The following is a 26149-nucleotide window of genomic DNA, read 5'->3' on the forward strand; positions in this document are numbered from 1 at the left end:
ACACTGGCTGTTTCTGGCTCTGCTTTTTCCTTCTTGTTGTTTTTCTTTACATCCTCGGCTGCATATGGAGCTGGAACGTGGGCGGCTGTGGAGGAAAACAGAGCTCCCACAGCTCAAACATTACACTGATATGGGCCCCCCAGTCCTGCAGTGGTTTATTCAGCAGAACAGGTCAGAGGTAGATGTATTTACAGCTGGTCAACTGGTCTAGATTGATGTTGCCTGTATCAGTATCTGCAGCAAAGGTTCTCTGAGGTAGTAAATACTGTAAGACTCAGAAATACATCATCTAGAGTGAGTAACCCTGAGCTGTCAAGCATAAGAGGAAGGGCACGTTAACAGTCGCGCTTCTGTTTGGCCAGAACCATCAAGGTCTAAAATTTGGAAGTAAACACTCCTTTAAAGTTGATGAGAATATTTTGCCACTGGTGTTGATATCGGCTGTGAGATGTCGTCCTTCTCTGGATGTGAGAGGAGCTCTTGTCAGTGCAGCTCTTTTCTCTCCTGTAAATGCTGGCAGGTACCGCTGGAGCGTGTAAAGAACTTCAGTTCTAAGTGCCGGAGCTCTGCTGCGTGAGGTAGAAGGTGCCTGCAACCAGCTGGAGCAGGAGTAACAGGAGTGGACTGCAGGCTTTTAGGCAAACGTCTGCTGGCTGTGGTCATGAAGCTGGAGCCGGAGCGGTGAATCACACAGGCGGGACGTGACCGGTCCCTCTGAGGGGGGAGCCTGTGGAGCAATTCCGTGTGAACCAGTTTAAAGTCGTGCACACGGTGAACTCATGTGGAGAAGGAAGTGTCGAGAGTCTGGATGTTCTGGGAGCAGACGGGAGGCAGAGTTCACCTGTGACGCCCAGTCACACTTACCTACAGCAGCTGAAAGCTTCTGTGCAGCAGAGCACAAATGTTCTGTTAACATGGAAATATTTCACACACACACACACACACACACACACGCCACGGCCGCTGTGTTTATACTTCATGTTTACTCTGGATGGATTATAGACTGGTGATAAATGTTTGATTCCATGCTTGGAGGAGCAGTAGAGCATTTTGCTCTGACATCCTCTTGACTCCTCCAGTCGCATCACTCACTCTCTTTACCTCCACTCCTCCTCAATCTTCTCTCTCTGCCTATGGGCCTCCTCATCTTCACCTCATCGGTAACACTCGTCCAGTTTCAGCCATGGTTGGGGGGAAGCATCAAGAACCCTTTTATGTTCCAGTAGTTCCATCACACTCTAATGAAGGCTCATGGATTCTGGACCCTGATTTAAAGAAAGGGTCCTGCTTCAGCACCGCTCCACTCTGACTGCTTCCGATCCTCCACATTTCCTTCTCCCAACGATGGGCTTAATTGAATTTTCTGCACCATTACTACTGAGCTCAGGGCTGCTGCTCTGATTTGCAGCCCTCACTGGAGGAAGAGCAGCCTTTTTACTGTGGGAGCCCTCCCTTAAATCAAAATGGTGGTCGGAAGAGCCGTCGGGTGGGGATGGTGGCTGTCAAAGAGAGCAACTATCAGCCTACGAGTCAAGTTTACACACACACACACACACACACACACACACACACACACGCACAACGCTTGAATCCTTGAGTCCAGTCAGACACCAGCTCAGCGCTGGTTTTACTGAATTGGGAATTTAAAAGCAACCAGTCTACAGCAGCATTTTTGGCCCAATTCAATCAGAATTTGTTAAACTTGGGTTTGGTTCATGTGGGCGTGGCGGTAAGACAGGAAGTGAAGGGGGGTGGGGGTGGGGGGTGGCAGGTTCTCTGGCTAATCAGATTCAGGGGGAAACACCTGAGAACACCTGAGATGGTGTCAGCAGGTTTGGCTGGTTGTTGTTGGGGTATCAAATCTCTTCATTCTTAGTCTTCTTGTACTTTTGATCCATTTTCATCCTCTTGGGTGACTCATAGGCCTAGTTTTCTCCCCTTGTCTTGTTATTTTCTTCAAACTTCATCAGTTAATTGAAATTTTTTAACCAATTTTTTGGTCACCTCCATTTTAGATGCAAATGTTTCATCCATTTTCTACTTACATAAATTACATTTGGTTATTTTGAGTTTCCTCTTGCATTTTAGAGCACTTTTGTAATGAAACCAAACTAATTAGTGGGGATGTTTTTTTATTATTCTTATTTTGACAGCATTTGAAAAAATGTCTTTTGTTTGTGATTTAGAATTATTTTTAGGGGGTAATTTGCAGTTCAACCATGACTGAAGAAAAAGATTAGTTATGGACAGATTCTGTCTGTGAGCTCTGTTTATGGTCGTTCTTCACAGAAATCAGTAGAGCCCTTGCTGCTGTCACACACACACACACGCACACACACACGTGTTCAAACAGGCACGCACACACACACCCACCTTCATGTGCGTAAAAACCCTTAAAAAAGACACCCGTTGTTATGGTTTTCTGTCCTGTTGCTCCCATGCATCATTATCCCTCCCTGTAGTAGATGACGTGCTCCAGCCAACGCACTTATCAAAGAACGCTGTTGGAAAATGGCTGCCTGACTTTCCTGGTTTGGACATCAGATGCAGTTTGGACAAAAGGGTCTGGAGCTCGACATTTTCAAAGCCTTTAGTCCCAACAGAAACTGCATTGCTGAGCATTTTTGGCTCAGTTTTAATTAAAATCATCAGGTTCTTTTGTTTTTGCCGTTCTTAGACTGTAAATCAATGCCCTGACAGAACTCTGCGCTTTTAAATCAAAATATTCCAAAAGAAACAAAGTTTCAATGACTTGACTCGGAATCACAGTCTAGGGTTTTGATTTTGCTTTAGCAGCAAGACAGAGTTCTCCCACTGCTTTCAGTTCACATTAGCATTAGCTGATGCATCTAAATGGTCATTTAAAAGACGGATGGAGAGATGCTGCTTTTCAGCATTCCATTTCTGCTGTGGTTAAAACAAAAACAGTGAAATCAAAATAATGATGTGATTTTGTCAGCAAGCTCAAGCATCAAACATCGGACCAGCACCTGTTGTGTCATAAACCATTACAAGAAAACTTCCACCACTGGTGTAGATGGTTGTGGTCCTGACCTGCTGGGTGGGAACTTTGGCAGGCTGCATATAAGAGAAGAAGCTCTCGTCTTTAACGGACACCATACCAATGCTCATGCTCGGCTGATTCTAAGTGACTAAAAAACAAACAACCGGAACCCATAACCAAGTTTTTGGAAAAATCTTCTTTTTCTGTCTGAATGGTGACAGTGTGGAAGGTTTTCAGTACAGGAAGCATCTGAGCGAATCTGCTCTACAGACAGCTGTACACAGCCATTCAATTGGTCCTTCTGGAGATGCAAAATTCACTCGGAGCTCACATCACTCTCATCAGCAAATACACAATGAAAGTAGTTTGACATTTAGATAAAAGACTTTTCTCTTCTGTCTGAAGAGTGAGGAAGTTTCTCCTTTTACAGCTGCTGAGGGAGGAAGGTTTGCTGCGTTGGCTCCTGAGGGACCTTGGAAACTAACCAGCTTACTAATTAGAGAACCAAGATGGATGTTAGCAGCCTAGCTAGCAACACATTCAACTGGCGCTTAACATGTAAAGGAGGAAAAACACCACAAATGTCAAAAATCTAGATGAGGATAATACATCTTTCCACATGAATTAGAAACTCTGGTTCGACAATCAGCCTTGGAAAATGTGTCAGAGGCTTTAATGTCTGAATGTCTTGTCTTTTACCAAAGGCTGCATGAATAACAGAGGCTCATTTCAATGTTTAGCTCTCACGCAGCCTTTCCTGAACTTTCTCAGGGCTCATTTTAGATGCAGATGCAGAACCTCAGGCTGAGAAGGTCACAAGTGTGCATCATCACACTCAACACTCTTTTAGTATTCAAATGAAAATGGTAAAAAAAATATTTAGGTTTGACCCTAATTCCAAGAATAATAGCAGGAGGAGGAGCTTATTCCTTTGCTGTCTCCTGCCACTAAAGGGTGATGGTGCATCGAGTCGGATTTTTAGGGGCACTTCATCGAGGTCTTTTAAACCATAATAAACCCAACCGTGGTCATGTTTGCAGCCAAAGAATAAATGAAGACTTAAATAAGGCAACAGTTCAGTCTTTTCATCTCCATCTGGGTGTTGAAACAGCCAGAGGCAGGTTAGCAAAGGTCATGAAGTACCTGCACTTTAGCATTATGCTGCTATTTCAGCTAATTAGTGGAGCGTAACTGAATTCAGCCAACATGAAAACAGTCATAAAGCTGTTAGACTGCTGTTGAATTATCTGATAGGGAGAGAACGAGCAGATGGGGGTAAGCACGAAAGGATGGACAAAAGACAGACAAGAGGAAGGAGAGAAAAGGAAGATGCTGCGGAGAGAGTCTGATTAGTGTAACGAAAGAAACTGGAATGATGGACTTTTGAAAAGAAGAACTGCCTGCCTAAAACCAAAAGGTTTTGCCCTTTATAGGGCAGTAAAACATGTCCCACTGAGGAGGACGGAGAGATAGAAGAAAAATCCAGAGAGAGAGAGAGAGAGAGATGGTGTAAAGGTGGCTCATTAGGCTGGGGGAGAGTCACTAAAAGGATTAGCAATTAGATGTGGATTATGTACGCATGAAAAACAGGAAGTGGGGGTCTGCAGAGGCAAGAAGAAGCTATGTGAGAATATTAATACATTATGGAAGATGGTTGGATGGGAGGAAAAATGGATATAAAAGCAGACCTGACCCCTGAGATGGAGCTGAAGATTCACAAGACAGGAGCTTTAGAGGGAGGAAGATGATAATTATGATGATGAGACCAATGAACGATGCAGAATTTTACATTTGTTTCACCATCTCAACAGGAAAATGGGGGACTCAGATGATTACAGAGGGCACATGACCTCTACGAAGCCCTGCTATTGGCTTGTGAGATACAAAGCTGTGTTTCTCCTGATGACCTGCGGCAAATTTGATTTGCCGCAGGTTTGCTTGTTACTATTGTTATTTTTATTCTGACTTTTGTGTGCGGTCACTTTTCTTTAACGAGATATTCTTGCCGGCTAGTCATGTTTATCTGAGGTCGAACTGTGGTCAAATTGTAGTTTTTGATCCTTGCTGAAGACGATGCATTGTCATTGTTAGTCTGATTGTAATTGGTGCCAACATCAATTGTCCCAAGTGAGACTTCATTGTCCCTCATCTCCAGAGCTGCTGTAGTGTCCACCTGATTGAAGCATTAGACCATCATTGCCGCAGGAAATAGTGAAAGAGCAGTTTAAATCAGATGTGGAAAAGTACACAGTTGATGGTACAGGTGTTGATACACCTGTGTGACCAAGATTAGCTGTGATTCATGGTGGTACAGGTGTATCACAGCAGTTCATGGGACATTCACCCAAAATGCTTTTATAGACACGATGAACATGCATCCAGGTCACATGACTCCAGCAAATCTCCACGAAAGCGTTACAAACTCTCTCAGACTGCAAATGAGGGAAAATAAAAGTCCACCAAAATCAGCAGGAAGCACCAGAGCAGAAGCTGCAGTGGTTCCAGCCTGTGTTTGCCGTCACAGATGGGAGACACAAAAAAGACTCTCTTCCAACAGATCCAAAGCTGCGGCCCAATGAAAACCATCCCCAGTGGTGAGCTGCTCCCCCACCACCAAGGTCACTTTGTTCTGCTTAGGTCATGTTGCAGCTTCGTCTTCTGGACCCTGAAAAAGTAAGAGTGGGAATAACTGTCACCTCATGGTGCCGAGACAGATGCTCCCAGGACAAAGCTGCGAAAGACAGATGGAGATGAACTGTGTGTGTGTGTGTGTGTGTGTGTTAGTGTGTGTGTGTGTGTGTGTGTGTTTGTGTGTGTGTCTGTGAGGAGGGGGGGGTGTTGGGATGAAGTTAGTGTGAGGGAATCTGGCTTCACCACGTGAAGGTGAATGCTGTTAGAGGACAGTAGGACGGAAAACAGACGGAATACCAGTGACACCAAACCCAGTGTGTGTGTACGTGTGTGTGTGTGTGTGTGCATTTGTTGTGTGTGTTGTGTGTATGGACATTAGCATGTTTGTAGACAGCAGCAGATAATCTGTTTATGCAGTTGGAGATCATCTAGCTCCAAAAATCACAAATACATAAATCTGCCCGTCTGCTGCTGCTTTTCAACACACACACACACACACACACACACACACTGGCTGCATTTTCTTATATTTGTTGTTGAGGAACTTTCAAAGTGGAATATCAGGACATCTGCAGGCACCAGGACGTGTTTCCTCCAGGACTGGACACTTAACTAACAGGACTGATGAGGATGATGTCTTGGTCCTTTCTGATGAACAAACTCCTGCTGAAGCAACTATGAAACCATTTGCTGTGGGACAGTGTGACATTCCAGAGCAGAGAAAATAAAAACAGGATGAGGAACTTGTGGATGATCTACTGAGACAAAAGACCATTAAGGAGATTAGAAAACCCTCCTTTGGAAGATGTGTCTGCTTAATTGACTTGAATTTAATCAGTTTGCCCTTGGGTTTGTTTTTTTTTAAAAAAAAACTTCCTGTCAGTTTGAGTTTTTTTTAATTATGTTTGCAGCAAACATTAAAGGCTCTTGGTGAAAGAACTCAATTTGAGTGTTTTCCCTATCAGGAGAATGAATGAGGCTGGAATGAAGAACAGACAGTGTGTAAAGTTTGGTTGTTCCTCATAAATGCAGCCACAAACTTAATATTGATCAAGCTTCTTCTGCCTGCCCCCCAACCCCCCGCTCTTCTCACACACTTGCCACATCTTTCAGTTCTTCCTTGGAGAGTCTGGGAGATGCACTGCAAGCCCAAAAGAAATTATTTATAAAGCCCCTCCTACTTAAACTGCTGATTATAAAATAAAAGCAGTTGAAGCTTTTATTCTCATAAATATTTAAGTATGCAAACCATAGATTGAGGCGGATTTTCTGACTGAAATCCTACAGAACCCAGAACCCTACCATCTCAGTGGACCCACTCCACAGCTTCTAAGTCATGTTACACAGTTTACGGACATAATCGGACTGAGTTGCAGGTGTCACCATCGCTCAGAGTTGAAGCGTGCGTCAGCCAGGTCGAGACAAAGTGTTTACTGCTGAGGAGAGATAAATGCTGCCGCGCATGCTAATGTCTGTTTGGCTGAAGGAATGAGCGGTGGGATTTTGAGGCGCAAAGCCACGCTGCATGATAATTTCAGGTTTTACCCAAAAGTAATCCAGCTGAATCCAGCGGGGACGAGGATGATGTATGGTGGTGTCGGCTGCAAAGGTGAAGAACTCCCTCGCATCCTGCTTTCATCATTCTAATTCACAAGGTTCTGATTTTTTTTCCCCTTTGGTAGACACTCGATCTACTTCTGCGCTGTGTACGCGTGCATGTGCATGTGCACACACTTAGTGGGAGTCACATATTAGCACAATAGCCCCCCTTGGTCCAGGCATGTTCCCAGTGGAACTCTGCGGGGTTAATCGTCCCAGTCAGACACTTCAAAATTTGCCCATCCCCACAGTAAGGGGTCACTTTTTCCAATTTCCTTCCTAATTGGTGGAGGCAGGTCGTCATAGGATGGAATTTATTCCGTATCAGCTCCTGAGGGGGCTTTACACGGATCAAAGAATCCCCTCCGGGTGTTATTGGCTTTCCACCTCTGCCGGCTAATGTGTTGGTGTAGAGTGTGCACACAGTGTGTGTAAATGGCGTGTGGGGTGAGTCCAGGATGGTGCCTGTAGGGACACTGGATATCTGCATGAAGTAAAAAGAAAACGCCTGTTTTTAAAGATTCAACCCCCAAAATAAACCTAAATCTATGATTTCAGCCGCATAATTGGTCCGAAAACACTCGTGGAGTTTCCTGTTGAGTCACAGTGGAGCTCTGCCTTCTCACAGACTGTGGGGGCAGAGCCCTTGAACTCTGCTGGGAGCAATACAGCATCGTCTGCACACACCCCGCGAGGTCAAGTTCCTGGTCGATTCTGCTGATCTGATGAGCGATGACATCGCCTGTGCCATAAGCAAGGTATGAAAACACATTGGAAAAGTTCTCAATTTCTCCACTGCCAACGCTCGTTTCCACTCATCCATCCTGTCAAAGCCTGGGGATTTTCTGGCAGTGACAATTCTCCACAGTCAAGCTGTTTGGTGAAAATTAGAAGAATATAGATTTCTAAAGCACTGCTGTGGTTTATAAAGCGTCTCTTCCAAACTGAAAAGCCTCTCGGCGGCTCACAGGACCCTGTTTAGTTTGAAATGCCTGTAAACAGCCTCCACGCGGCCGTCCTCATCAATCTGACGCCGTAATCCATCATTAGAGATGCAGAGTGGGACGGCGTGATTCGGGGGAACAGCTCCTTTTGTTTCCTGATGAAAAATAACTTCCACGCGTCTTTAAATGATGGGTCTGAGCTCGGAACAAAGCAGCGGGGACGCCATTGCTCGCATTTCAGCTGGAAGGCTCACAAATAACACGAAGGCTGATGGGAGGGTGGCCCGATCGGCCCGCCGAGGTTCATGTATTACATGTTTTAACTGCTGCGCCTGCAGAGAACATCTCCTACTGACACTCTTTACTTTTTAACGCGACAGTCCCACCCTTCTCCCAGCCGTGCCCCACTCATCTTGCTGCTAACACACAAGAATTAAACATTTATATTTCATGTATTTTGATATTTTTAGCAGTTTTCCGCCCGGCCAGAGAGAGCTGTGCTGTTTGCTACAGCGGTGAATATGAAAACATGTAAAGAAAGAAAAAAAACACTCCCTTGGTGCTTCGGAATATCCTCTAAAGGCTTCTGATGAAAACTATTTGTTATTTTTAATTAGTCGGTTCAATTTAACATCCGCTGTGTCACAGCTGAACAAACTTACATTTTTGCATGAATAAAGGGATTAGAACACATTTGTTAAAATGTTTGCGTTGCTTCACTCACAGCAAAATTGAAAACCTTTTATCTTTAGTTTTTTTAAATAAAAGATGAAAAAAGAAATGTGCTACGTGCTGAAGATTAGAGGGGATTACCTCCCCGCCTTTAGCTATTTCACTAGGCCTGGAAAGGTTTGGAATAAAGTGATAACTCGGTAGTTGTGTAATCTTTCAAGCGCTTTAACAAACTGTGTGACTACAGATCTTCATGGCACTTGTTCTGCATTAAAAAGATGCTCCTCACATCGTTACAGACAGCAGATAAAGCTCCTTCTAAAGTTCTTTATCAGTACTGTCAAAAGAGAATTTGCTCATGTGATTATGTGATTGATGGTTCTTTTCTACCAGCCTCAGTCTAAAGAAGGTCTGATCAGTCAAAGGGTGTGTGTGTGCGTGTGTGTGTGTGTGTGTGTGGCTGCAGGAAGGCCAAATGGTTCATGATGTTTATGCTGCAAACCGGAAATAACATTCATGCTGCATACAGAGGAGGAAGCACCAGCTTCAGGGGACCAGTGGAGTATTAAACGTTCTTTCTATCATTTTTACGAGGAGTCAAATAAATGTGGCTCATGAAAGGATCCTGACTGTGGAGCTAAAAACAGTTCCTATAATATAATTGTACCAAGAATCATCAACTTCACTCCAGCACGCTTTTAATAGCTGTTTAATGGTTAAAAATCCCATTTAGGTTAGCTCCCAGGCACATCCAAAAGTGCAATTTTATCATGTTTGATATTTAAGGAGTGAGACTGGAGTGAGACGCCGCCCCCCACAGTTCACAGGTGTCACATGCTCCGCCCACTTCTGTGGAGCCGCGCTGAGCTTAGAGGAAAGATGAAGACAGTTAAACATTGGGGCTCACATGAGAGCAAAGCTGGCACATCTTACCAAATGGCAAGTGTGATTCCCAACAGGAATCAGGTCCAAGATTTGGTGGAGGAAAACATTTTTGAAAAAGATTAAGATGTTTGGAATACCTCACATCACAGTAAAAAATTCTCAGCGTCCTTGTAAAATGTTTCCAGATCCCACATTAGACAGAGGTGGATTTTATCTGTTCAAACAAACCATTAAATAAAAATGAGACAATGATGGGAGGCGATATTTTTCCTTTTATTCCAATGATAAGGTCAGCTGACATATATAACGCGTAAGTTGGTAACAGAAGGGTAAAGCCATAAAACTACCAGTGAGAGTGACCTCAGCAATTATCTCTCTCTCTCTCTCTCTCTCTCTCTCTCTCTCTCACACACACACACACACACACACACACACACACACACACACACATGCACACACACACACACACACACAGATTAATAGATTCTTGTGATGGCATGATAACTCATAGTAGTATTTAAACTCGTGCATGATTACAATCATCTAATCAAGTGTACTCTCATCTGGCTAACGCCCTCAACGAGCTCTCACCATCACTAATCAGCTAATTACAACACCATTACAATCAGTCGCACTCTGATTTGGTGGAGATGAGATGCTAGATTAGCCATGGTAAACAAAAAAAAGAGTGTGGGAGGACAGAGGTTCAGAAGGACAATGCTGACATTAAAGTAAAGGACTGATTGAGAGCTTGTTAGTTTTATGCTGCTGAATTTTCATTCTTTGTTTCTCATCAGTGGCAGAAAAGTTAATTCCACTTTTATGTGTGCTGGAAATCATCACAACTCTTAATGAAACATGAGAACTCCAGTAGCTTTGGAGGCTGAGCTGAGCCAACCTCGGCTTCCTCTCAGGAAGTGGTGGTGTTTGATCCTGGACGCCTGCTGCCAGTGTGTTAAAGTGTCCTCGGGTAACATATTTCACCCCAAATCACCTCCAGAGACATGGAAGCCAGTTCATGAGTCTGTGTGTGTGTTTTAGTGATGAATGTCAGTGAACGTGTTGCTGTTTTTGAACCATCGTGATTGCTTCATGATTCCAGTTCACACTGCTTAATGGGCGATGGCGGCAGGTCTGAGCCTCGTTTACCAACAGAACCACCGAGGCATCTTTTAAAATCTGCCCGTCGTTAGCGTAACGTGCTCACGGTCGCGTCCACTGGACCGCTGCTCACACTGCTGTTGGGTGAGATGAAGTCCATCATTGGCTGATGCCCAAGCAGACTCAGACCTCATTAGATTTGTTTTTCTTCTTTTTCCTTGCCAATCAGCGTCGCTAATGGGTATACGCTGGTGTCTCTGAGTTGCACGGCAACAAGAATCTTCTAACATCCCCTCTGACCTCTTGTTCTCTCTTTCAGTAATGATGCACACAGGTTCTGGCAAGGTTCTGGTAGAACATCCTCACTGATCAGCAGCTCTTTGAAATGTTCCTTTCTCTCCCCATTTCCTACCTTCATGACTCCCCGTACATCACATGACTTCACTTCCTGTTGTCATCTCCACCCTGGTCTTTGGTTCAGCTGCTTTAATGTCCACACCAAGATGCTGTTGCTTCAGTTCCATATGTTTTTACCTGTTACCTCAGTCTGAACCTCTTGTTCTCAACACTGAGAGTAGTGTTTCTGTGACTAACGATATTCTCCTCTTGGCTCCGTGAACATGCTTTGTTGCTAGGCAATGAGTCCTTCTGAGCGCCGCCACCTTATAATTCACCTAATTACAAAGCCATTTAATCCCAAAGTTGGATCACTTCAAATTCAAACAAAGAAACTGATTAATTATAGTGAAACAAAAGGAACCAAACGGCATTAATCACATAAAATATTGCACTGTTTCCATCCCGCTATAATGAAGACCATTTACTTCATTAGCAAGAACAGAAAAACAAATAAAGCCACAAAGTAAAGTTTATTGTTGTTGCAAACGTCATCAGTATTCATTAATAGCAAAGTTCATATTCAAATTTGTCTTTTATTTAACTAACATTAAAAGAAAAAAGGCTCAAAATGAAGTGTTCTTAAGCCCTAAAGCCTCTGAGTTCTGTTCAGAACCACAGTAACCCAAAGAGAAGATTTTCCTCTTGTGGACGGTCTATCTGGCTTAGTTTTGGTCGTGATCGGCCACTTTTGTTGGTGTTTCCTGAGTCCGAGGTCGGTTAAAAATAACCCTACGGTTTTAAGAGAAAAAGGGGCGATTACCTTATAAGAATTTACCAAGGACTCATGTTTTTGTATCCAGTGAGGAAGAGGAGTAGGAGGAAGAAGTAGTTCAGGAAGGCGCTGACGAAGATGCTTTCACTTTTCTTTTCTTCTTCAGGGAATCTAAAATTGTAAATACAGTCAAGTCGCAGCAGTGTGAGAATGCCCTCTGACAGAACCGTCACAGAACACTCACGTTTTCACCTCTAAGCTGCTTCCAGACAGTTGAAAGCTTCCGTTTTGGCCGCCTCAACGGTGTCGTCAAGCTGTGTTTGCCATCACGCAGCCTGCCGCTACGTTGGGATCGAGGGGACTGTTTGTTGTTGGCTGCTTGATTCTGCTACTGGCCGGCTCCTCCGGTTTACCCGGAGGTCAGTAAACCGACGTTTGAAGGCAGACGGCGGCCGTGGCAATGAATCAGGCTTGGGAAGAGCGCCAGCGTCATAAGACGTGTCACCAAACAGGCCGAAATCACTGCTGTGACAACCAGAACTTCTGCACAAAACACAAGCTTCTGCCTTCTCCATGTTCATGGTGGATCTTTGTCATCTTCTGGAGCGACCAGAGGAATTTGGAGGACTGCTAAATGCTACGGATGCCTGAGGGGTTTGGTTTCACCAGCGTTAGCGTTGATGTTCCTGAACTGGGATGGAGTGTCTGCCGCATCAGAGCAAGAATGTGGCTCTGCTATTTGCATATTTTCATAAACTCCGGTCCGGTGAACTGGGCCGGGGCCGGCCTCTCTAAAAGGCATCAATGCTGCAGTACTGGCCTCATTTTTCATCAGGTGCAGTGTGTCTGCAATTAAAATCCATCCTGTTGGAACAACGCGTGTTTGCTGTGGTGTGACATCAGTGTTTACCCAGCATGCCTTGAAATGGCGAGAGGGCAAATATGATGCAACATCATGTAAGGCAGCAGTGCGCAGCAGCTATCGTGTTCAGAGCAACAGGAGTAAAGTCACATGACATTCACAGGAGATTCTGACAGTTTTCCCACTGAGACGATCCGTTTGTGATGCATCTGTGTTTAAAGGAAAGATTCCCTAGTAAAAACTTGGTTATTCTTTCTGACCTGGACTCAGACGGCCTCTCTGTTGAAGCGAACACCACCGCTGCCCCTTTACCGCCTGCTGACCAGACAGAAATGCTTACATATCAGCAACAAAGACCAAGGAGCAACACGTTCTCCAGATAAGCTCGGCTCCCTCTGAGTTCCTAGCACACGTTTGTGAAACCCAGTGTGCACCATCGGTGGCAACCGGCCAGCGGATTAAAACCGTTTGTGGTAGTACAGATCCAATTTCACCCACCACAAAACTCTTCCAAATCTACTTTACTGAGTCTCCTAAAAAGGTATCCAAGGTGAAGTCAATAACTAGGTAATTTGCAGTAAAATCTATGGTCCGTTTTTTGAAAAAAAAAAAAAAAGAAAAAAAAGGAGACAAACATGGATGGTTAGAAGAGCCGGCGAACGGCTCCAAATATGACATTTCCAATAAACTGGGTTCATATCTGTTGTAGCAGCAGCAGAAAATTTGTTAGTGAAGCAGGAACAATTATGCTAAACCGCCCCCCCCCCCCCCCCCACCTTAAGTGAGCAGGAGGATTAGTTGCCCTGTCATCAATTTCACGAAGTAAAGTTCTCTTTAGGCAGACTGATGGGCCTTCGTCATGATGCACAGGTAGTCCAGGAACCATTATGAATATAAACATCACAAAGTCTCTGAATGATGTTACACTTTAGAAGACAATTACCACGGCAACCACCTGACTTAAATGGTGCCTTTCAGAATTCTTTAGAATCTCCTTGTGGCTGAAATGGTGTAAAAATCTGTGGTTGCGATCCAGGTTGGATCCCACCTACGAGCGCTGCCATATGGTTTCAGACTGCAACAAACTTTTTGTTGTTTTTCTGTGCCGATATTTATAATCTGCTCGCCCACCATATCCTGCCCCCCCACTGAAACCTTGGCCTGCAGCATGGGGTTTCCATGCCAACTCACACCCCAGGCAGCCACCCTAATTGGCCAGCAGCTATAGCATTATGAGGGAAACACGTTCAAACATTATAGTAGTAATTATAAAAACAAAGTTCGCTTTTTCTTTCTGAAGTCACTTATTTATGATGTGGATTCATGGCTGTTTGCACAAATTCATTTCTTTATCATATTTCTCTCAGGTCTGTTGACAGTATGGCATTAACTGGTTATTCACTAATCCATGTGTGTGTGTGTGTGTGTGTGTGTGTGTGCATGTGTGTGTGTTGTGTGTGATGGCTGCTGCATCTGCGGCTTTTACAGATCTTCCTTGATTTTGGTGGAAGATTTGCTCTCCACATTTCTCTGCAGCTGCTCGTTCGGTTCCACTTGTTTGACATCAGGAAGTAGACGGAGCCCAAAATATCCAAAAATAAGTTCTGATGCCAATGCATCAAATTCTAATGTTTACAATTGAAAGGCTTCTGAGGCCAATCTGACCTGAGGGTGTCTAGGTAGCATTGTTGATGAGACGCCACCCTCGCGCACGTTGCTCCAGTGTCCCCCCTATACTCTTTCATCATCATCTTCATCCTTATCTTCATCTCCTCCTCATCCTCCTCCTGTCACATCTATTGCTGCCTCCACTTGATTAAAACCCTTGACGTAGATTTCAACAGTCTGAAGCGTCAGTTCCAGACTACTGCCATGGAAACCAGGGCAACGTCTGCCTGCCTTCACACATGAGGCAATTTGAGTCTGGTTGGTAACCAGGTTCAGTGAACGGCAGGTTAAAACTTCCAAGCGTGGGCTGAAAGTGTGAAGTTAAATCCGTCATCGTTGTCAGTGACCTCTGAATGTCAGAGAGACTTTATCATATGAGGCCAAATGATTCCGTGTCTTGGGTTTTGAGAACTTCAAGGTTCATGGAAATGACCTGAGATGACAGAGAAGCTACTGCTGGACAGAGGTCAGAGGAGGTTTGTCACCATCTGTGCTGAAAAGGCTCTTCTATAGTGAGAGAGTATGTTAGCTGTATGTATGAGCATAGCTGAGGCTGCTCATGGACTCTGTGGCCCATCTGGACCTTCTCAGATGAAGTTTTGATGGAGGGGGACACTAAATGATCTGTTCTGTCTTTGATCCAGTCCCATCCAAACATGTCTGCTCGCGCTTGATTGGCATCAATCTGTTATAGTCGCTATCTGAAATAGTTAAAATGTCTTGATAAAGCTATTAAAGTGCAGGTTGTCCTGAAATTGGAGCTTCTCTGAGCTCTATCAGGTTGTCTTTCAGGTAGTTCTGCTCGATAAATCCAGAGGAACCAAGAATTTTACAACATAGCTGGAGGCTCCATGTGTTTAATCAGCATGTGTGTGTAAATTTGTCCCCTGATCACTCAAACAGCAGTGGGGGTGGAGGGGGGGAGCAAGTGAGTGAGCTGTGAAACGCTGCATTTTGACGGTCGACTGAATGTCATCCTCAAACCCACCTGGATGCAGAGGCCGGATGATAGCAGGCTAAGCCTCTGGTCCCAGAAGATCAGGACAGAGATGGAGGTATGGCAAAAGGTCGTGGGAGCAGAAAATTTGGAAGAAAAAAGGCCGTTAAGTAGAAGGCAGAAGGATAAAAGGGGCAGAACTGTTCAACTATGGAGCGGATGAAAGCGGGGGAGTGCATCTGAGCCAGCAAGGCGGGGAAGAAAATGAGAAAAATGTGCATTAGAGAAAGAGGCTGCAGTTAGCAAGGACAACAGGCAAATGAGAACCACCAAAGTTATTCACTGACTGCCCCCACCTCCCCCCACCCCACCACCTAACAAACATCTCCAGTTGTCTTTTTCTCTGCCTCTCGCCATCCGTTTCTGCCCGTTGTCCACCTCCTCTGTTGTCATCAGCCCAGCAGGAGGTCCAAACATCTGGAGCCGTCCCAGCAAACAGCCAGTCAGGGGTCCTGGTGGGGCTGCTGTGACGGCAGATGTGATGTAAACACAGATACAGACACGCTCGTCTGCAGGGGTATAAATAGAAAATCAGGTTTAGATGAATAAATAAATTTGTTCTGAAGTGCCGCTGGAGTGAAACTAAAGTAAATATATAATACATATTTCTTCTGAAAGCGCTCTTTGTTTCATTTACCTCGCACGTGCAGCCTGTTCTTGTGCATGTACGGGGCCCTGATGCCTTGTCTCTTCTGGCTAAATCTTCTTTTCCCTGAGCCAAACAGCCTGTCAGTGCTTCGACTGGCTCCGTTTATGATTTATCCCCAGCCTCCCTCCTCTTGTCCTTCGCTGTCCAGCCTGTCTTCATTCTCTCGTTCGGCCACTTGATGGATTCTGGCTTCCAGCTCATTCTGTCCGGTGCGGCTCTGGATCAAAACGCAATATTTACCCGTTTATTTTGGAGACAGTCAACTGTTCCTGTCTGCTCTCTCCTGCACAACCATCCATCCAATGTTCCCATCATGCAATGTGTCGACTGACAACAGATCTGTGTGGTTTTAAACAAGCTAATTAACCAAAGCGTCTTTGCCCTTTTGGCCCCTTAAGCTGGAGCCTGTGGTGCATCTGAGCTGTGAGCTCATCCTGTACACCAACATATGAGTGTGAACAGGTGAATTCATGCTTGTAACTCAAAGTGATTGAGAGGTCAAAGGTGACGACCGACCGTTTAGTGATACCAACAGCAGTTCCACAGCATCAAAACCAGTGAAAATGGGCCACTGATGTTCATGGAGCATCACCCTGACCCTAATCCTGTAGCTCTTAAGTACATCTCTGAGACGTATTTATGGACGTCTCTTTATTTATTATTTTTGTACATGCCTCTTTTATTTATCATTTTCTTGTCCTTCCATCCTCTCCTACTCTCTCCCACCTCTGTACACTCTCCAGACCACCGTCACTGTGCGGCTGTGCTGCATCCATCATCTGACATTTGTTCTGTCCATTTGCCAAATGGATCCTCCACATTTCCTCCCATGCACTTTGCTCGTGACCGTCTCATCCAACCTTTCTGGGGGTCCAGAGGTTTTGCAATCAGGTTGACGGAAAAGAGCATCAGCTACTTAATTCCTGCGCAAGGATGGCGCCATGGCGGCCTTCGTGGGTTTGGTGTGGATCTGTTCCGTGTTCTTGCCTGATAAGTGCATCAATCAGGTCTTCATCCCTGACTGAGTGCTTCTAGAACCTGATCTTGGGGTCGGATTCAGGGCTGTCACTCTTGGCCCCATTCAACTGGACTCGTCTTAATTAATAAAGTGCAGATAAGATAGAAGAAAAAGTAAAACGTGGATGGAGGACTAACCCACCAGAACCAACCAGGTCCTCTGTCCTCCCCTCTCACTGTGTGTTCCTTTTATGTAAGAACATTTCCCTGACACATGCTTGTTCTTCTCTTTTCTCCTTCAGCTCTGAGATCTCTCAATTTGGCCTGTGGGGAGTGAAGCGTCTGCTGCAGCCGCATCCTGCAGGAAACAGCGAGACGCTGGGAGCTCTGATCCAGCTGGACCAGGACCAGACCAGGAAGACCGTCTACTAACTCGCCTTTTTCTGAGCTCTGCATTTATCCAGCCTGGGTGCCTATTGTAAAGTAGAGGTGAGTGAACGAAAGCCCTCCATGTTTAAGTGCAGTTCAGCTGTCAGTTTCTGACCCGTGTTCACCACTCGGCCTCTCTAATAAGCCCAGAGCTCGGGGCCGGTTTGACAAGGCAGGCAGTCTGAGCTGATGGCTCAGCCTCTGAAACTCTGCTCAGCACGTGCACTCAGCAGTGCCCAGTGGCATTTTAGAAAGGCAGGTGTATCAAATGAATAATTCTGCCCAGTTTCCATAGCAGCAAATAAGCTGACGTGCTTGGTGTGACTGTGGTTCTGGACGTTCTGTTGGCCTCAGCGTCAGGGCCAGGTAGCAGATTTAATGCATGGAAATGGACAAATATCCTCCGTACGGCTCTCTGTGGTTCCTGAAGCCTCGTTCTCAACAAAATGAAAGTCTAACCCTTGGCTGCTCAGTGACTGGTCACCACATGTTCGATGATCATTTTGGGGTTGAAGCAAATACGGGAAGAAAGTCGGACAAGCCTCCATATTATCCCCTCTGGCTAATCACTGCAGGCCCACTTTTTCCTGTTAGACTGATGTTAATAACTCCTTTAATCGCCTTGATTGAGAACATTACCAGTAAATGCTGAGCCACAGCATAAAATGCATTTATTTCAAAGGCGTCTCTGGAGTTTTAGAAGTTTGCCTCTTTGTCGTTGCCTCTTTTCAAGGTTACTGGAATTAAAATCTTTCAGTGCTGTTACACTCATTAAAGAAGATTAAAACAAGCTCAAAGGGACCATCGTCACTCACACATCATTTTGTCTGTAGAGTTGAAAGGTTACACAAAAATTCTCCTCTAACAGAAGATTTTTACGGTATTAATTTCTATTGGTGTTTTACACTTGTTGCCAGATTTTGTCCTGTTAGAGACCCTTGGGGCTCATCCTCTGGATAATCCACAGATTTGCTTTGATTGGCCTCTTTGTGCTTCGTGGGTTGCTGGATTAAGATTTGCAAGTGTAGAAAAAAGTAGATTCCCATTCAGCTGGAGGGAACCTACTGGGGTGTTGATAAGGGCCAAAATCTGATTAAACATACATCTGAGCTGCTCCATCCAGCTTATGTTCACCCATCTGGTGAACTGCACCTTAAAGTCATTACATTCTTCTCTTTTCTCCACCAGTTTGGTGTCATTGTAAGACCAAAACATTGCCAGATTAGCAGAGCATAGAGAGAAAAATGGGCAAGAATGATGTGAAGCTTGATTGAACTGTGTCAAGGGCACCATTTTCATCGAGAGAAGAGTTTAAAAATGATAGATTACAAGCTTTGCCTTTGGTTAGTCAGTCTAGCTTTGGTGCTCAAGTGCTCATTTTGAGAGTAACTTCAGCTCTTTCAGCTATTTTCTTCTTTTATCAACTCTTGAAATTTCCTCTTTTAGCTGTACAAGTTAAATCTTTCTTCATCAAGTGCTGCTCGAGGCTCATTCTCCACGTGGAGAGATGGGTTGGAACATAACGATCCTCTTCCAGTGACCTAAAACAGGAAAATGTTGCTTAGCAACACTGACGCTGCTGTCAATGTTTTCTCCTATTTGAAAAGATTTTAATTTATAATATAAACTGTGATGGTGCCGTGACAGGATGCGATTTATCAGCCTTGGCTTGATGAAAGTATTCTGGGTCATAAGGTCAGCTCCAGTCAAAGGTCCTGCTGGGAAAGGTCCTGCCAGGAAAGGGCCTCTCAGAAATAATTGAGCTTCTGCTCACGCATGTGTGAGCTGCACTGTTGCTGTGCTGTCTTTTTAATATGGCTGCCTGATCCTGATGCAACTTGATTAAACGGCGCCTCCCGCTAAAGGCGGGTGTTAGTTTGCATATCGTTCACCTTGAGGGGCACCATCGATCTACATGAGGTCGTTGGCGGGTCTGCAGACGTGTGCACATGACAGCTAGCGCACCAGTGCACATTGCGTTCTATGTTTGAGGAGGAGTGTGCGCGTGGAGGGCAACAAAGTAATCCCCATGAGTGTGTGCATGCTGGGTGAAGTATAGACCACCTCTTCAAGCAGTCTATATCTTTGCCCATCGCCATGGCAATACGTCAGCCTGACGGCACCCAAGGAACAGCTGAGGGTGCCTGATAAGGCCGTGAGTACGTATGCATTCTCGGAATATTGGCCATCTGAAGGAGCCGCATCCTCCCAGGATTCTGCTACTCCTCCTCTCCTACTTCGTCTGGGTCTGAAGCTCAACATTTAAATTATGTCCCTGTCCTTTTTCTTCTTTTCAATTAAACAAAATCGGACTTGCTGTTTGATTTCCCTCCCCTGAAGCTCTTTAAGCCTAAAAGTGGCTTCCTGATTTATGTGTTTGCAGAAACAGAGTCAGGATTTGACTGTTTGTGGCCAATGAGGGGGCTCGTGAGGCCATTAATCTGTTTCATCCCTCCATCCCACAACCCATCCAATTTCTTCCTGTGCTCCATCCCTCCAGTCAGAGATGCCAGGTTCCACCACCATTGTTCCAACATGTCGGGGGGGTGGGAGCTGTTGAGGGCTGCCAGACCCTCCCCATGATTCTGTTCCCCACTTGTCATGAGCCAAATTTCCTTTGGCGTCTCTAGCTTCACCTGGGATGTTCTCTTCTTCTCTGGTCCCGTTTGGCAAAGCCCATGTGGATATGTGGGGGGCAGCATGGCTACCTCGCCATCGACACACACATCCTGGGAACCGTTCCACCACGTGGAGTCTCTGCTGGAATGGAAGCTATGCGGAGCAGAGTGAGGGAGAGGGGCGTGCATTAGCCATGCTAATCTCATTAGCGCGGCTGTGATTGAATCCTGTAGGATTCTGCTGCTATTGCCGGGAGAGATGGAGGAGCTTGTGTATTATTAAAGGGTTTGCTCAGAGGAAGACAGGAAATTGATGGAGAGAAAGAGACAAAGGGAGGGCTTAAGATGCAAATATGTGGATAAGATGCAGTAAAGATGTCAGCATGCACACTGTTGGAATCTCCCTGGAGACCTGGTGGAGACCTCTACACCTGCAGATGACCTCTGACACAATCAACTCTTTTTCTTCCTCACAGCAAGAAGCTGAGCTCCAGCTGTGGTTTTTAAGATCTTTTTCTTCACTTGTGCTGCCACGATTCTGTTTCTTTAACAGCCTCCCATGGGATCCACAATCTAAGATCTGTTTGTGAAGCTTCGCTAGACGTCGTCCTTTGTGACCATGTCCAAACAAAACCTTAACCTCCTTCCCTTTCCCTTTCCCTTCCTCTTCTAATCCTTCTTCCAACGGCGCGGGCTGCAGGCTCATCAGACTTGTTATTTTTCCTTGCTTTTACCTCCATGCTTTCCATCCATCTTGGAACTTTTCTCTTTCCAGTTTTATCATTTTTTGTTCCACTCTCTAATTTGTTCCCTGTCAGCATCTATCGCTCCTCTGCCTCCCCCAGAGGAATTCCATCTTGTTTAGTTGCTGCTGCTTCAGTGCCTTTCTAACCCTTCAATTCCTAGACTCCTGGTCAAAGCAAGCTGCTATTTTACTGTCGGTGCTGCAACAACAACAGCAGAACGCTTCTGTTTCACTGTCTGCAGGACACGGAACACTAGAAGAAGATAAAAGATGTTTCTGATGAAAACCTAAAACTTTGCCTTCATCAGCTGCAAATTTGCACCTTTCGATTGAAAACTTCTGTTGCTATTATATAAGAATCTTGATATAGACCTTCATCTTGTAGATCTACATGTTGAAGACATTTGTGTTGCAGACCTTTGTGGTGTAGACCATCATTCTGCAGATCTCCTCTCACTTTTCTTCCTGTCAGCTCTACGGTCCTTTTGTGCATCTGTCATCAGAGTCACCTTCTGAGTCTCCTTAATAACAAAAAGGTGACATGTGTCTGGATGTTGGCCCCTGGTGGACTGTTGCCTGGATGTTCACCAGGCCCGTCTCAGAGCTGTTCCACCTGTCATCCCACTGCTCATTTGTCGTCGCCCTTTCATTTCCAGGGTGCTCGAGCTCCTCGTTCGCTCACCACTCCAGGTTGTCTCTTAATTTCATCTTGTTACCCAGGTGACCTCAGGCTGTCAGCTACCTCCTTCTCCATCCCCACATCTGCCTCCTTCTTCTTCTTGTGTTTCCCTCATCTTTCTCTCATCCTGAGTTTTTGAGCTCCACACAGGTGTTCAACAGGTAGAATAGAGGCTGTTTTTTTTTTTTACTTTGTGCTCTTATATGAAAATGCAGTTTAATTATTGGTATTTTTAAATGCTGCCATTTTCCATTTGATGTTCACCACGTCTGTTCTGGGGAATAAAGCACAAAGATAATGAGGCTATTACAACCAAGAACGATTAAGGTAATTAAGTAATTATGTTTCACTCCCAATGTTGGTCTACTTACATCAGTCGCCATTTAAAAAAAGGCCTAATTTAGCAACAGTGATATTCTCTTTCATATTTACTGAAGACAGTTTCAGAATTTAAGCTAATTAAATGTATTGAAGCGATTGATGATGTCCTTAATCTTTAACCTTTACAGGAGGAGGAGAAATGACTCAATTAAGGGTTTTTTATGTTCCAAATTCTTGTTGAGTTAAATTTTCATATCAAGGACTTACTTATTAGTGACAAGATGGCTCGTCTTTGTTAAAATAAACAGTCAACTATTTCAGCAGGTTAGTTAGTTTTTAATGCTCTCTGTGTGCTTTTAAAGAGCTGAACACAACTGAGATGTCAGGAAAATAAAACAGTTGAAGAACCTCCAGCGGAGGCTTGAACCAACTTCAGATCTTCTTGTAGAACACAACCTGCCAAATGGTGACAGCAGTTAAATTAGCGGGATTGTTCACCCACAATCGGTGTTAAATCACTGAAGCTTGCAGATAAAAGAGGCCTGTCTGTCTATAGAAGTGCCGCCTTTATCTCTTGTTCAGCCTGACTGAAGCCAAAGTTCTGAGGTCTTTTTTTGCCTGGTTCCGAACACTTTCTCTCGGAAATATCGGCTTCTGTGATGTAACCTTTGCTCTGAGCTTCCACATTTCATTTCACCTCATCTGGCAGGTTTGGAACATTTCTTATACATTTTTTCTTGATTTTATCATTTCATTTCTGTGTTCTGCTCCTGAACAAGGGTCAGTACAATACCTTCTCCTTGTTGCCCTCAGGAGAGAGACAGTCCTTCTATTTGGGCCAGAAAAGACACATGGGGGGCGGTGAAGTGAAGTGAAGTTAGAGTAGCTTTAGCGCGGTTCTGGGAACTTGTGTAGGCTCTCGCTGCAGCACCGCAGGCGAGAACGCCGCATGTGCACGATGACAAGTCACACTTATCACCTCAGCAGAGTCATTAAATAGAGCTGGAGGCTTCGGCACATCTGAGAGGCGGCGGGTGCTGGTGTTGCGTCACGGTCTGGGCGCGCTTTGTGTGCGTACATCTGCATCTCTAAATATATCAGACCAGCACCACCTTTCAGTAGAGACGACGTTTAACTTAAAAGCTGGAGAAACCCCTTTGTGTCGATGGCGCAACAGATCTGTTGCTATGAGGATTTATTTCTGAGCAGATCTGTCAATAGCTCAACCTGTTGAGGGGGTCTGAGGGGCTGTGTGGAGAACAGGTGGCAAAACCCAGACAGAGACTTGAGAGCAGATAAAATATTTGTGCTGCTTCTGTGTTGTGTTTCACATTTTGTTAACGAGACCTGGAAAATCGGTGAAAGTGTGCATGAGAAACGGTGCCAGGTTTCTGTGGGGACCTCTGAGATTTGGTGCCCTTTTTTTTCTTGCCTGTTTACGCAATCATGGCAGATCTAAAGCAAAATCAATGAGCTGAAATTGAAAACTTCCAGAGTTAAAGGAAACAATCGGACAACTTTGGGGTTTGAAAAGTCAATTTTGGAACTATTCAAGGATGGAAATTCAGGATCCTATAAATTTTATCCTACCGTAGTTACACAACTATAAAGCGCACCTAAAACACCTAGATTTTCTCAAAAATTGATGGTACGCCTTATAATATGGTGCGCCTTGTGTGTGGACTGAGTTCCAAAATCTGCTGTGTGCCTTTGGTAGGTGCACTACAGTAAACGCTCCGCCCATCGATTAGCGGCACACCTACGCATAAGGACCCCCTAAAATGGCGCCGGTCAAGCGACACGCGTGTAAGGCTTACTTTAAACTGCAGGCCATCGAATATGCGGCTGAAAATGGCAATCAAGCAGCTGCAAGACATGAGTCCATTGTCAGAAAGTGGAGAAAACAAGAAAGTGAACTGCACCAGTGAGGAAGACGAAGCTGAGTTTCCGCGGGAACAAAGCAAGGTAGCCGGAGCTGGAAGACCGAGTGGAACAGTTGGTTGTGGAACAGCGAACAACTGGAAGGGGCGTCTCTACTGTCACCATTCGACAAACGGCCAAAGCGATTGCTGAAGAAATGGACATTGAGCACTTCCAAGGAGGTCCATCTTGGTGTTTTCAGTTTATGAGGCGGCGGTATCTCTCCATACGCGCGACAACTGTTGCGCAGCGGCTGCCAGCGGATTACCAGGAGAGGGTGGCCATCTTCCGCACCTACTGCCGCGACAAGATAACCTCGCCCAGCCACATCACCAACATGGATGAGATCCATCCATCGTGGCAGCGCTGGATAACGGAAGGTGAACAAAGACTATGAGGCAGCGGCGGGCAAGTTATGCCACCATATGCGGGTGGATTGTAGACGCATGGGCTACGATACCGCCTTCATGTATTGTAAGAGCTTTCACAAAAGTCGGCATCAACGCTGAGGCGGAACCGGTCGGTGAGTCGGATTCAGATGATGAAGAAGAGGAATTCAGGATGTTGGACATTGAAATAGCGCAGCTGTTTAATTCAGATACAGAAGATGAAAACTTTGATGGTTTTGTGGCAGAAGAATGAATATTTTGTTCAATAAATGTGTCGAAACTCACTGTTTTACTTCCGTTGTCATTTTTTACTGTATGTTTCAGCATGCGCCTAATAATACGGTGCACCTTATGTATGTTTTAAATACAGATATAGCACCCATAACTGAGACTGCGCCTTTTAATACAGTGCGCCTTATGGTCGTGAAAATACGGTATTTACAGTTTCCGTAAAACCCTGAATAGTTTCTCTCCCTATTGGAAAACATCTGGTCAGGAGATCCGTCAACAAATTGCTGCTTCCACATGTGCCCCCAGATTATGTCCACTCTGTCCCCCACAGGCAAACTCATGGAGTTTTAGATAACAGCCCCCTGCAGTCTCTGCAGCCATAGCAGTCTGTGCATGTCTCTGGTCCAGCCTGGACCTTGAGTCCCCTCATGTGTGTTGGAATCTGAAGCACTGATCTCACCGCTGACTGCTTTAGTTCCTGTTACAAACCCTGTTTTACAGATGGTGCAAATGTGGCCTCAGCAGCAGAACCTTTTAGCTGTCAGACTGCCACACTGTTTTGTTCAGATTAATCAGAGGGAATGATGATGCTGAATCTCCTTGTTTTTGTTTCTATTGCTGATCTTGCCGACTCGGCAGATATCTGTGCACGTCTGCAGCTTGAGGCTGATGGATGAGCTGGCTCTCACCACCAGGAACTGCCCCCCCATGATTTATTTGACAGGCGTGTTTGGAAACATTAGACATTTTTAGGGTCATATAACTCATTTTGTACATAAAGAAGCTTAGAAACAATTCTTCTGCTTTAAAATTCTGTTTTAATGTGGGTTTTATCTTCAACAGTAGCTCAGAGTCCCTAGATGAGCAGATGCATCACTGATCTACAGCTGTTCTTTGTTTTAGTTTCATCCAGAGGAGCATTCCAGTGAAGGAGATGAAGCCTCTCCGGCGTTTTTAATGCTGAGGAGACACGAGTTCTTGTAAAGAGATTAAAAATTAATCACGTCTCATCTTTATTTCTCACGCTATTTTGGATGGGACCTGATTTCACTTTGCCAATAGCCCGTTTTTCCCTTCAATATTTTACAACTCCCAGCTTGCTGATGCAGGAAGAAGTAACACCTCCAAAAGTGCCATGTCAGCACAGACATCACTGTCAGCCGCTCGGCCTCATTTCTGTTAAAACTACTACTAAATGTCCAGAATCAATGGCAAAATGTTGGGATTAGCTTCATTGGCCTACTTCTGGGGAGGGAAGATCAGCCAGCTAGAGCAAACACCAAGTATGGGTCTCGGGGTTCTCTGGCCTTAGAATACAACACGAAAAATTCTGGATTATGGGTGTCTGTGCACGTATGTGTGGACATATGTGCCTCTCTGGGTGCTGAACATGTCTGCCAGGCTGATTTTTGCTGGCTGCAGATGGAGCAGCAGGTGGAGGGTTGGTGTGCCCAATTTTTGAAGTTAAACCAGACTGTGCAAATCACACGTGCGCATAACTGTTGGGAACGTCGGTGTGGTGACGGCATCCACTTGAGATAAGGACAAGGAGGAAGAGCCTCTTGGTTCAGACTCCTACAACCTGCTCATGAGTCTCTTCAACAATGTCTCCTCTCCTCCAGTTCATCGAAGGCAGCCTTCAGTTAAATAAGGCTCTGTGTTTATTAGTTTGTATCTCACCGGAGGCGGAGCCAGGCCCTCCTTTATGGAGCTTGTGCTGCTCCGTTCCGGTAATCA

At 45.0% G+C, this 26149-nt stretch overlaps 1 protein-coding gene across 1 annotated transcript in view; it reads left to right on the forward strand.

Annotated features, from left to right (window-relative positions):
- Nucleotides 1-26149, forward strand: part of LOC130527241 (protein phosphatase 1 regulatory subunit 29-like) — a 92954-nt gene that overhangs the window by 17566 nt on the left and 49239 nt on the right. The window contains exon 2 of the mRNA XM_057035511.1: nucleotides 17383-17569. The gene's annotated coding sequence lies outside the window, so the exon portion shown is untranslated. The remainder of the gene's footprint in view (nucleotides 1-17382; nucleotides 17570-26149) is intronic.

This window comes from Takifugu flavidus, chromosome 6 (assembly GCF_003711565.1).
Source record: "Takifugu flavidus isolate HTHZ2018 chromosome 6, ASM371156v2, whole genome shotgun sequence".
NCBI classification, from domain to species: Eukaryota; Metazoa; Chordata; class Actinopteri; order Tetraodontiformes; family Tetraodontidae; genus Takifugu; species Takifugu flavidus.